The sequence below is a fragment of the Rhinoderma darwinii genome, chromosome 3 (genome assembly GCF_050947455.1).
Source record: "Rhinoderma darwinii isolate aRhiDar2 chromosome 3, aRhiDar2.hap1, whole genome shotgun sequence".
Lineage (NCBI taxonomy): Eukaryota > Metazoa > Chordata > Amphibia > Anura > Rhinodermatidae > Rhinoderma > Rhinoderma darwinii.
This window is the reverse complement of record NC_134689.1, coordinates 353036893-353050340: the sequence shown is the minus strand read 5'-3', so window position 1 is coordinate 353050340 and position 13448 is coordinate 353036893. Positions and strand designations below refer to the sequence as shown.

Genomic DNA, 13448 nt, shown 5'->3' with positions numbered 1-13448 from the left:
GAGAGAACCAGCAAGCCTTTCTTGGGGTATGTCATTTCCAACCAGGGTCTTCAAATGGATCCAGCCAAGCTATCTTCTATTCTCAACTGGCCTCGTCCACAAGGACTCAAAGCGGTCCAACGCCTGCTGGGATTTGCAAATTATTACCGCCAGTTTATTCCTCATTTCTCCTCTATGACAGCTCCTATTTCTGCTCTGACCAAAAAAGGGGTTAATGCTAAAGACTGGACCACGGAGGCTGAAGCCGCATTCCAAGCTCTTAAAGTTGCCTTCTCTTCTGCTTCAGTCCCACATAGACCGGATTCCACCAAACCCTTTTCTTCTGGAGGTCGATGCTTCATCTGTGGGAGTCGGAGCTATTCTTTCACAAAAGACTTGTAGAGGGAGACTGGTGGCCTGCGTTTTTTTTCTCCAAATTGTTCACATCCACTGAAAAAAATTATGGAATTGGAGATAATTAACTTTTAGCTATTAAATTGGCCCTGGAGGAATGGAGACATTTGCTTGAGGGTGCACGGCATCCCATCATCATTTACACAGATCATAAGAACCTCCTATACTTACAGACTGCTCAACGCCTAAATTCTCGTCAAGCTCGGTGGGCATTATTCTTCTCCAGATTCGATTTTCAGCTTCACTACAGACCCGCTGGAAAGAATACCAAGGCGGACGCTTTATCTCGCTGTTTTGACCCCACAGACCAAGAGCCCAGCCCACAGTTTATTATAGATCCTAAACGTATTGTGATCTCTGCTCCAGCTGAAGTGGTACACATTCCTCGAGGAAAGACCTACGTACCCCCTAAACAAAGGGATTGTGTTCTTCGTTGGCGTCATGCCTCCAGGGTTTCTGGGCACCCTGTCATCAAAAAGACTCTCAATTTGATTGGCCGTCAGTACTGGTGGCCTTCCATGTCCCAAGACACTAAAGACTTTGTTTCTGCCTGATCCACCTGCTCTCAAAATAAAGTCTAACATTCAAGACCTGCTGGCCTTTTTCACCCTCTGCCCGTGCCTGACTCTCCCTGGTCGCACATTACCATCGACTTCATCACCAATCTGCCTAGTTCTGCTGGGTGTACCGTTATCTGGGTTGTAGTGGATCGCTTTTCAAGATGGCGCACTTCGTACCTCTCTCAGGCCTTCCGTCATCTTCCCGACTGGCAAAGCTGTTTATCAAGCACATCTTTCGCCTGCATGGTCTTCCTAAGCATATTGTTTCTGACAGAGGAGTTCAGTTCACATCTAAGTTCTGGAGAGCCTTGTGCAAACTACTGGAGGTCAAACTAGACTTCTCTTCCGCGTACCATCCCCAATCCAATGGTCAAGTAGAGCGGATAAACCAAATACTTGAAAGTTTCCTCAGGAATTTCGTGTCTCCGCGACAAGACAACTGGGCAGGTCTGCTTCCATGGGCCGAATTTGCCTACAACAACCATACGGGGGAATCTACCCGCTCTTCCCCCTTTTTCTTGGTGTATGGCCAGCACCCAGGAATTCCCCTACCAGTCTCTGTGCCTTCTGAGGTTCCAGCTGCTAACACGGTCCACCGTGACTTTGTACGGATTTGGCAGAAGGCCAAGGACTCAATCCACAAACCTGTAGCCAGGTTTAAGAGAGACGCGGATAAAAGACGCAGGATACCACCGCAGCTCCTTCCTGGGGATAAAGTCTGGCTGTCCACCCGGTACATACGTCTGAAGACCCCTTGTTACAAGCTAGCTCCTCGGTTTCTGGGTCCCTTTTGAAATAACAAAACAAATCAATCCAGTAACTTTCAGACTTCGCCTTCCTCAGTCTCTGAAAATCTCTAATTCCTTCCATATTTCTCTGCTGAAACCCACTATACTCAACCATTTTTCAAAGAAAATTCCTGTCCATCCTGCACCAGCAGCTGATGCCTAATTTGAAATTCAAGAGATCCTGGATGTCAAACGATCACGGGGGAGATTATGGTACCTAGTGGACTGGAAAGATTATGGTCCTGAGGAGAGATCATGGGAGCCCGTGGAGAATATCAACGCCCCCGCTCTCATCAAGGACTTTGAGCGAAGGTTTCCAAGCAAGCCTAAAAAGAGGGGGCGTAAAGGGGGGTACTATAACGGCTGCCGCTCCATTCACTGCCTTCCCCACGGCCTCTGCTCCGATTCCGGTGTCCTCCATTACCACATGCTCATCCCGAGCTCCACTTACCCGATCCGGACGCTCTGCTGGCGTGCATCCCTTACCTCCCTCCGCGGCCGTCATCTTCGATGTGCGACTGCAGTCACTAGAGGGCGCGCGCGCGCTGACTCGTCCTGTCTTAAAGGGCCAACGCGCGCCTTAATTCCTAAGACTTGCTATTTAGGGTTCCTCCTTCCATGCATCCATGCTTGTTCAACCAAGTTCCCCGTGAGATTCCCTGTGCCCTGGTTCCCGGTTTCCTTCCCTTCTGCCTGGATTTCCCGTTTCTGACGTCTGCCTGAACTTGACTATCCTTGTCTGCCACCTGCCTTGACCCATTGCTATCCATACCCTTTACGCCGCCTGCCTTGACCTATTCCTGCCATACCCTTTACGACGTCTGCTGCCTGTCCTGACTTCTGCCTATCCATTCGACCGCCTCTACCCGCTCTGCCAAGCGTTGCATGGGTTCCAAGCACCATCTCCCAGACGACACCGAGGATCCACGAACAAACCGGTGAGAACCGTTATAGACTGCTATGAAGGGATTCCTATTTTGGGAGAGGGAAGACCATGTCTATCTTTATGCTGGTGAAAAGTTTTTGCTTTTAAATGACCCCGGTCCTGGGTAGTTCTGGGCATGTTTAGCAAATTTGCCTTATTCTCTGGATTATGAGTCAATTGGTCCAAATCACTAATTCGGTAGATGGACCTCCCCTCCCCTTTGCAACGGGCGGATAAAATTATGTACCTGGGAATAGTGATTAGTTCTGATATTTTTAGCTACATACCTGATAATATTGCTACCCTGTTTCAAGGCTTTTAAGCTGATTTTGATAGGTGAAAACACCTTCCTCTCACAGTGACTGGTCATAATAATTTGTTTAAGATGAAGTTTCTCCCTAGGTTTTTGTACTTATTTCACAATTTCCCTGTATGGTTGCCTCTGTTATTATACTCTACTGTGGACAAGGATATTAGATTCCATCTCTGGGCAAGTGGTATTTCCCTACTGGCTCATGGTACTCTTGATTTGCCCTCTGACAAAGGCGGCCTGGCCCTCCCAAACCTCTACTTTTATTTTCTAGCAAGTCAACTTGTGTATGTTTGGTGGTCGTTCACTCACAGGCACAATAATCCTTGTACAGCTCTCGATGCATCACTTTTGGGTTGTTACAAAGGCCTAAGGCCTCATTCACACGACTGCATTCGTTTTGTTGTCCGCAAAACCACGGGTCCGTTGAGGTCCATTCAACTGCAAAAAACCTTGTTGTGCATCCGTGTGTCACCAGGACTCAAGATTCTCGACAATTCACCAGTATTGGTGAATTTGCAAATCCGGACCGCAAAATGACATGTCCTCAGTTTTTGCAGTCTGGATTTGTGAACCCTGCACCGATTTGTGTAAACCATGGGGGCGTGGTGCCATCTAAAAGAATGGGTCTGCAATTTATCCGTAAAAATGCAAATAAATTGCTGCCACAAAAGCATGTGGCCTTAGTTAACCCTTATAGACAGGCTTCACCCCCCGGGTCACTTACGATACTATATAAAGTCTACTTTTAAGCTTTGGCAGAGGATTACGCCATTGTTCAGCTCTAAGGAGGTGGCCTGGTCATCTATGACGCCACTTTGGTAAAATTCACTCCTACCACATGTAGCAGCAGGGGGTGGGCAAATTTAGGAATTAAGTCTAAACACCATGTCCACCTCAATTATGGTTTCATTACTTTCAACTTAGACATGCCCTCTGGTCACAATTTGACGGCTTTAGTGAGACTATGTACATCCTCGGTGGAGGATTGGGTGATGCAGGACACGCTGGTTAAGCAGATGTCAGTACTGTACAAACAATTGTTACGTGTCTCTTCCAATAAACTCAGTAGGGCACTGGACCGCTGATCCCAGTCTCTCTCATCTATATCTACTGCAGACTACGAGGACATCTTGGGATCTTTCACTGGTCCTTTAATCTTGGCCGGAGACCGCCTCATTCAGCTTACATTTTTTCATCAGATCTATTATACTCCTTCTAAATAGTTTAAAGTGGGAAAACTGACCTGTCCCACCTGCCCTAGATGCCTTGGAGCTGATGGCTCCTTTTTGCACATATTCTGGGAGTGTCCGGTTATTCTTGGCTTCTGGACTGAATTTATGGAGTTGATTGAACTCAGAGTTGGTCTCCCACAAGTTTGTCTGCTTCTGCTGCTAGAGGACCTTGTACATCCTGTGGCTTCTAGATTCTCTTGTTTTATGCAAAATAAACTGTCCTCACACATTGGAAGAACCCCAAGGTTCCTAAGCTAAGCGTGGATTGCATTTGTAAACTCTAATCTTGCTTTTTTCAATATTACATATGAAGCACGTGGGTCCCTGCATAAGTTTACAAAGATATGGCACCCATTGATAGTTAACCCACATACCAGTCATTAGTCATAACCCTCCATTCTGATGACCCCAGGTTTGATGTCTTTGCTACGGGCCACCGTTGTGTTTCCTGCCTACCTCAGTCCTCCATTGGGTTGTTGTTATTATTAGGGACTACACCTTTCATGTACTCTGCAAATAACTTTCTTTCTTATGTGCTTTTTTTTTTATTATTTGTTTGAGAAAATGTATAGTACTATGCATAAACATATCATTGTATTTTTGTTATTGCCAGGCCTCTTTTAATTTGGCACTTCTGTCATACCTGCTGTGCCTGCTGACTGTATTATATGCCTTCTGTGCCTTTTTTGAGGTCCTAATAAAATGTACCTATTAAAAAAAGAAAAAAAAAAAGAAAATTCTCAGCTCAACAGTGGAGCTTATCCTGCTTCATGTCCAGGAGCCATGGCTAACAAACACTCCAGGTGAGTTCCACTTGATCTTGAAGAGTAGAACCAAAATGGCCCACTTTGATAAATCCAGATTGGGCTAGACCTAGTAAGGGGTCTGGAGAATCCATAATTTTGGCTTGTCAGGAGCTTACAACATTAGGTAGAATTGTCAGCACCACAGAGCATAGAGCTCTAATCTGTTTATTAAATCCAGGCCACCTTTTTGCATGGCCTCAGCTAACAGTATCAGGGGTTGGATCCTCTCCGTCGTGAAGGAGACTGGTATTGAAATATAATTCAGTGGTAGTTTCTCCACTTGTTCCAAAAAAATCGATGGAAAGCAGTGGACCTCTGTGTGCAGTTTATTTCCGTTTTCCTCCCCAAGTACCATTCTAGGGCATAGTCCATTGCCTATTTTAGGGAATAGGAGAGTCACCCTGCCTTCTGGAAAAAATTATAAGACAGATTCCACGCTGTCGCGAGAACTCTTTTGGAGGGAAGTCACGTGACAGGGGGCACCTTGCGGTTCTTCCGCGTCTATTTTCCCAGCAGTATTGGAAGGTTGCCGTCTGCACCCATTAGTTGTTGCTAGGTGTCTGTCCTTAGCCCAAGAACAAATATAAATGCTACTAAATCCCATAGGTGGCATATTTAAAAATAACACTTTCTAAAAAGAGAGTTTTTATAGTTTGTAAAATGTGTGCCAAATTGATCAAGATGGCATACACAACATAATACATTTGGCCTAACTCACAGCACACTAGACACACTTCTTTTCCTTATGCCATGTCATGGTTGTTGTACATATAGTATAACAGCCTCTGCTTCCATTAGACAGTGGGGAACATGAAATTGTTTAATATTAGGATCATAGGTTACCAATTTATTCTGGAATAAATCTAATGTATTCATTTATTTGCAAGTGACTGGAAAACACTTCCTTTTCAGAAATCTATGCCATTATAGTAAAAATGTTCATTCTACTAGGGTCAATTATCTGCTAGTAAGTAGCCACCTCAACAAGGATAATGTGCAGCGTGCTCTCAAGGAGACCAAGCATGAAAATTATTAACCAATTAAGGCATCAATTAACCTCTAACCGATGGGGCTCCCTGCTGGACCGATTTATTTATTCATAAAGGAGAAGAGAGAAAGGGAGACCATGGTAATTTACAAATATATAAATATATTGTTCAATATATTATCATACTGTTTGTACACTATATAAAGTATATCGCAAGATCTTGTGTGTAAGTGAAGTTTTTCAACATATAATTGCAACATTATATAAAAGATTGTGTTTACAATGGATGGGATGGGTGAACAGGGAAGGGGACGGGCTGGGAAATTTGGACAAGGCTGAGTATAAGGGCGGATTTACACGAACGTGTAATACATCCCTGCAACGCGCATGATTTTCATGCGCCTCGCACGGACCTATGTTAGTCTATTGGGCCGTGCAGACTGTCAGTGATTTTTGCGCAGCGTGAGTCCGCTGCGTGAAACACACGACATGTCCTATATTTCTGCGCTGTTCGCGCATCACGCACCCATTGAAGTCAATGGGTGCGTGAAAATCACGCGCAGCACACGAAAGCACTTCCATGTGACGCGCGTGATTCGCGCAAGAGCAGTAAAACGTATGAATGAAAACAGAAAAGCACCACGTGCTTTTCTGTTTACAAACATACAGTGTCATAATGATGGCGGCTGCGCAAAAATCACGCAGCCGCGCATCATATGGTGATGACACACGGAGCTGTTAAGTGCCTTTTGCGCACACAAAACGCCGCGTTTTTTGCACACGCAAAACGCACACGCTCGTGTAAATCCTCCCTAAAGGTGTAGATTACTTTATTATTGGCTAATGATCTCACAGCGCTAGTAAAAGAAGCTATTTGCTTCTCCCTTTCAATCTGTAAACATTGGGGCAGATTTACTATTCAACCCCTTAATACTGAAGGTGTTTTAAACCTTAACCCCTTAAGGACGCAGCCTAGTTTTGGCCTTAAGGCTCAGAGCCCATTTTTCAAATCTGACATATTTCACTTTATGTGGTAATAACGTCGGAATGCTTAAACCTATCCAAGCGATTCTGAGATTGTTTTCTCGTGACACTTTGGGCTTCATGTTCGTGGTAAAATTTGGTCGATATATTCAGTCTTTATTTGTGAAAAATTGCAAAATTTAGAGAAAATTTACAAAAAATAGCATTTTTCAGAATTTAAATGCATCTGCTTGAAAAACAGACGGTTATACCACCCAAAATAGTTACTAGTTCACATTTCCCATATGTCTACTTTTGATTGGCATCGTTTTTTGAACATTCTTTTATTTTTCTTGGACGTTACAAGGCTTAGAACATAAAACAGCAATTTCTCATATTCTTAAGAAAATTTCAAAAGCCTTTTTTTGAAGGTGCCAGTTCAGTTCTGAAGTGGATTTGAGGGGACTATGTGTTAGAAACCCCCATAAAACACCCCATTTTAAAAACTAGACCCCTCAAAGTATTCAAAACAGCATATAGAAAGTTTTTTAACCCTTCAGGCATTTCACAGGAATTAAAGCAAAGTGGAAATTAAATTTGCAAATTTCATTTTTTCTGCTGAATTTCAATTTTATTCAATTTTTTTTTAGTAACAGAGAAGGTTTTACCAGAGAAACACTACTAAATATGTATTGTCCAGATTCTGCAGTTTTTAGAAATGTCCCACATGTGGCCCTACTGCGCTCGTGGACTAAAACACAAGCCCTAGAAGCAAAGAAGCACCTAGTGCATTTTGAGGCCTCTTTTTTATTAGAATATATTTTAGGCAGCATGCCAGGTTTGAAGAGGCGTTGAGGTATCAAAACAATGGAAACCCACCAGAAGTGACCCCATTTTGGAAATTACACCCCTCAAGGAATTCATTTATGGTTTTTGTTATCATTTTGACCGCACAGTTTTTTCACAGCACCTATTTGAATTGGGCTGTGAAATGAAAAAAATGATATTTTTTCCAATAAAATGTCATTTTTGATCAAATTTTCTTATTTTCACAGGGAACAACATACCCCATTTTGTTGCCCAATTTGTCCTTAGTGCGGCAATACCCCATTTGTGGTGATAAACTGCCGTTTGGGCCCATGGGAGGGCTCAGAAGGAAAGGAGCGCTATGTGTTTGTTGGAGTCCAGATTTTGCTGGATTGGTTTTCGGGTGCCATGTTGCATTTGCAGAGCCCCAGAGGTATCAAAGCAATGGAAACCCACCAGAAGTGACCCCATTTTGGAAACTACACCCCTCAAGGAATTCATTTATGGTTTTTGTTATCATTTTGACCGCACAGTTTTTTCACAGCACCTATTTGAATTGGGCTGTGAAATGAAAAAAATGATATTTTTTCCAATAAGATGTCATTTTTGATCAAAATTTCTTATTTTCACAAGGAACAACATACCCCATTTTGTTGCCCAATTTGTCCTTAGTGCGGCAATACCCCATTTGTGGTGATAAACTGCCCTTTGGGCCCATGGGAGGGCTCAGAAGGAAAGGACCACCATTTGGCCTACTGGAGCTTTTCTGGTGCTAAGTCATGTGTGCAGAAGCCCCTGAGGTACCAGTACAGTTGAAACCCCCGAGAAGTGACCCCATTTTAAAAACTACACCCCTTAAGACATTCATCTAGAGGTGTAGTGAGCATTTTGACCCCACAGGTACTGTGTAAAAGATAATGCGCAGCAGATGGTGCAGTGTGAGATTTGCAATTTTATATATGTATATGCCATTTCAGTGTCCAATATAGTGTGCCCAGCATGCGCCACCGGAGATATACACCCCTTAAATTGTAATGTGGGTTCTCCTGGGTACGACAATACCCTACATGTGGCTGTTATCAGCTGCCTGGGCATACGGCAGGGCTCAGAAGGGAAAGATGAGGGGGGTAAGCTGTGCGGAGTGCATCAGGGTAAATTGAAAATCAAGGGATGTATGATACATTTTAAAACAATCTTTTATACAGAGCCCTGGTTTTTCGGGACACGTGTCACATTGGTATATTGTGTTCTTCCTTATCCCCCTCTTATAGCAGACTCTGCACCTCTTTTGACTCTTTCCCTTTCCACCGGTTTGGGGACCTTCTCCTGGAAAGTGTTGCCCTGGTACGATGCGCCCCCCCTTCCTGGTCCCTAAAGATTAGATCTTGAAATTCCAGGAAAGTTCCCCTCTGGCCTGCACATCGACGTAGCACATACGCATTGTACAAAGCCATCTGTATGATGTGCCCGGCCAGCTTCTTATACCTCACCGCATGGCGCTGTAGGGCTTCAGGACTTGATTTGACAAGTCCATCCCTCCCATGTACCTATTGTAGTCCAGGATGCAGTCTGGTTTGGGGGTGGCCTTTCCTTCATATATCCTAAACCTGTAGGTATACCTTGATGCACTCTCGCAGCTTATACATCTTCACGCCATACCTTGCCCTCTTACCTGGCAGGTACTGGCGGAATTGAACCCTCCCTTTAAAATGTACCAGGGACTCATCAATAGAAAAACACTTCTCGGGGGTGTATGCTTGGGAAAACCGGGCACTGGAACGGTCTAATAGGGGTCTCCGTTTATACAAACGGTCAAAACTGGGGTCATCTCGGAGTGGGCACGGCTCATTATCAGTATAATGTAAGAAGCGAAGTATTGCCTCATTTATTTATTTTTTTAGGTTCCAGTTCATTTCTGAAGTTGCTTTGAGGGGCCCATATATTAGAAACCCCTATCAAACACCCCATTTTAGAAACTAGACCCCTCAAAGTATTCACAACAGCATTTAGAAAGTTTATGAACCCTTTAGGTGTTTCACAGAAATTTAGAGCAAAGTAGAGGTGACATTTACTCTTTTTATACCATTTTTTTTTATAACACAAAAGGATTTATCAGAGAAACGCAACTCAATACTTATTGCCCAGATTCTGCAGTTTAGAGAAATATCCCACATGTGGCCCTCGGGCGGTAATGGACTGAAGCACCGGCCTCCGAAGCAAAGGAGCACCTAGCGGATTTTGAGCCCTCTTTTTTATTAGGCACCATGTCCGGTTTGAAGAGGTCTTGTGGTGCCAAAACATTGGAAACCCCCCAAAAGTGACCCCAATTTGGAAACTAGACCCCTTGAGGAATCCATTGTAGTTTTCATGGGGTGCATGCGGCTTTTTGATCAGTTTTTATTCCATTTTTAGGTGGCGTGGTTACTAATAAACAGCAATTGTACTATTGTTTTTGTATACTTTTTTTTTTACAGCGTTCACCGTGCGCTATAAATGATATATTAACTTTATTCTGCGGGGCGATACGATCACGGCGATACCAGATGTTTATAGTTTTTTTTTATGTCTTATGGCGTTTGCACAATAAAGTACGTTTTGTAAACAATCATTCACTTTTTGTGTTACCCTATTCTAAGAGCCATAACGTTTTTATTTTTCAATCAATAAAGCCGTGCGAGGACTTATTTTTTGCGTAACGAACTGTATTTTCCATCAGTACCATTTTTAGGTACATGCGACTTTTTGATCTCTTTTTATTCCATTTTTTGGGAGGTGAAGTGACCAAACAATTGTGATTGTGGTACGGTTTATTAATATTTTTTTTTACGGCGTTCACCGTGCGGGATAAATAACAAAATAATTTTGTAGTTCAGGCCGTTACGGACGCGGCGATACCAATTATGTATAGTTTATTTGTTTGTTTATATATTTTTATTAATAATAAAGGACTGATAAGGGAAAAAGTGGGACTTTTACTTTTATTACTTTTAAAACTTTTATTTTCTTATTTTTACACATCTTTTTTTAACTTTTTTTTAACTTTATTACTTTGTCCCACTAGGGGACATGAGGGCAGGAGGCCCTGATCGCTATTCTAATACACTGCACTACATGCGTAGTGCAGTGTATTAGAACTGTCAGCTACTCACTGACAGCAAGCATAGTGGGTCCTGACGTTGTCAGGACCCACTAGGCTTCCGTCTATGGCATAGCCGGACGCCATTGTTTGGTGTCCGGTTGCCATAGTCACCATCGCCGGCCGCTATCGCGTAGCAGGCCGGCGATGGCAGCTTAACCCCTAAAAAGCCGCGATCTCTATAGAACGCGGCTTTTAAGGGGTTAATCAGCGGGGACACAGCGATCGGTCCCCGCTGTAGGAGCTGTGACAGCTGCTGAACAAGACAGCAGCGTCACAGCTCCTATATGTGTCGGGAGGACGGCCGAAACGGCCGTTACTCCCGAGACGTACTATTACGGCATGGAGCGCGAACGATACAGCTGCCATGACGTAATAGTACGTCAAGGAGCGGGAAGGGGTTAATGACCATGCAATTTTTTAAGTTTTTCCATCGTCGCATTCAAAGAGCTATAACTTTTTTATTTTTTCATCGACATTATTTGTATAAGGATTTTTCTTTTGCGGAATAAGTTGTATTTTTTAATAGCACCATTTTGGGGTACAATTTATTGATTAACTTTTATTAACTTATTTTCTGGGGGCAATGGAAAAAAAACCCGAATATTTTGCCATTCTTTTTTTGAGTTTTAAATTGATGCCGTTTACCATGTGGTATAAATAACATAATAACTTAATTCAGCAGGTCGTTACGATTGCAGCGATACCAAATTTATATAGTTTTTTTTATGTTTTACTACATTTACACAGTAAAAAAAAATATTTGTTTTTGTGTCGCCATATTTTAAGAGCCATAACTTCTTTATTTTTCTGCTGACTCAGCTGTATGAGGGCTTATTTTGCAGGATGACTTTTAGTTTTTATTGGCACCATTTTGCAGTACATGTGACTTTTTGATCACTTTTTTTATAAAAAAATTTTGAAGGTAGGATGAACAGTAAACAGCAATTCTGGCATTGTTTTTTTTATTGTATTTTTTACGGCGTTCACCGTGCGGGTTAAATAATGTAATCGTTTTATGGTTAGGGTCGTAATTGACGTGGCCATACCAAATATGTGTAACTTTTTTTTTTCTCATAATAAAGCATTTTGTAAGGGGAAAATAGTTTTTGTAATTTTTTTTACTTGTGATTTTTAGTTATTTATTATAAACTTTATAAAACCTTTTTTGACTATTTTTTAATTCCACTAGTGTCTTTACACTATGTGATATTTTGATCGCTTTTATAATACACTGAAATACTTCTGTATTTCAGTGTATTGTGCCTGTCAGGCATTCAGTAAAAGCATTCATTAAAGGCAGACCCTAGGGCTTTTGTTAGGCCCCCGGCTGCCATAAAAAAGCCTTGGCATCCAGCGATCGCAGCACGGGGTGCCGATGGGGTGAGAGAGGGAGCCCCTCCCTCTAAAACCAATCAGATGCGGCGGTCATTATTGACCGCCGCATCTGAGGGGTTAAACATGATCACTGCTATTGGACTCCAATCGTTGCCCTGAAGCCTGATGCTTTTAGCAACAGCCTGGGCTTCAGGAGCAGAGCGCCCGATTCGGGTTTAACAATTTCTGAAGTGTAGCCATGAAAACACTATACGGCGGTCGTTAAGGTTTTAAAACGTGCTAGAATTCTGGCTACCATACGCCACATTTATTAACCTGTTTAAAACACTTTTTTCAACATGCTCGACTAGAGGGTGTGGCTTAGCGGGAATGGCGTGGTCTAACAAAAGGGGAAGTGGCTCAAAATGTGTAATTGGGCGCCAAAATTTTGACACAAAAAACGAATAAGTGGGATTTTCTGACTGCTTTGTCTACGTTTACTCTGTCTAAAACTTACACAGTATTAGTAAATCTGCCCCAGCTATGCTATTTGAGACGTGGCAGCTGGGATGGGTCAGAAACTTTCATAGAGTGCATGTTGGTTTTATGTTCCCTGTTTCATTTTTGTGCAGTAATTTTAATTCCACTGTGGTTTTGCCGCAATGAAACAATTCACAACAAAAAAAATTACTTATGTAAATGGATTATTTGCTGACCGATTCTGCAGATGGGCTCTATCTGACTGGCATGGGCAGTGTGGAGTTCCGGAATTATTCCATTGAATAGAAAAGTGGAAAAAGATGGATCTTCTGAAGGCACTGCTGCGTGGTGCAATCAAATGAATAGCAGGGAGGTAGGGTCTAGTACAAAATATATTTTATTGGAGCAAAGAGTGGCTACGCGTTTCGACGCTGAACAAGCGTCTTCCTCAGGCCATGTACACATTAAACTTCTGACCCTTATATATCGTCATGACTTCAAATTAACATGAATAAAAAAACCGCCAAGTCTGCCAGGGTCAGAGTGCGAACGTGACGTCACAACCGTTTTTTTTAGGAAAACACTAGATCGTAAAACCACATTCAAAAAAAGGGAAATCACATTGATAAGAACAAATACAATGAATGAGTTGTTAAAAGACATAAAAACTTGATAATAATGATACATAAGAATGATGCGTAAAACCATAAATAGTGTTGCTTAAAAAACACCAAAGACAC

At 42.6% G+C, this 13448-nt stretch overlaps 1 protein-coding gene across 2 annotated transcripts in view; it reads left to right on the top strand.

Moving 5' to 3' along the window:
* CDS2 (CDP-diacylglycerol synthase 2) overlaps positions 1-13448 on the top strand; it is a 103533-nt gene that overhangs the window by 24120 nt on the left and 65965 nt on the right. Inside the window, exon 1 of one of the 2 annotated variants that reach the window (XM_075858538.1) lies at positions 6088-6146. The exons of the other annotated variant lie outside the window; for it this stretch is intronic. The gene's annotated coding sequence lies outside the window, so the exon portion shown is untranslated. Of the gene's footprint in view, positions 1-6087; positions 6147-13448 lie in introns of those variants that run through there. 2 annotated transcript variants of the gene reach the window in all.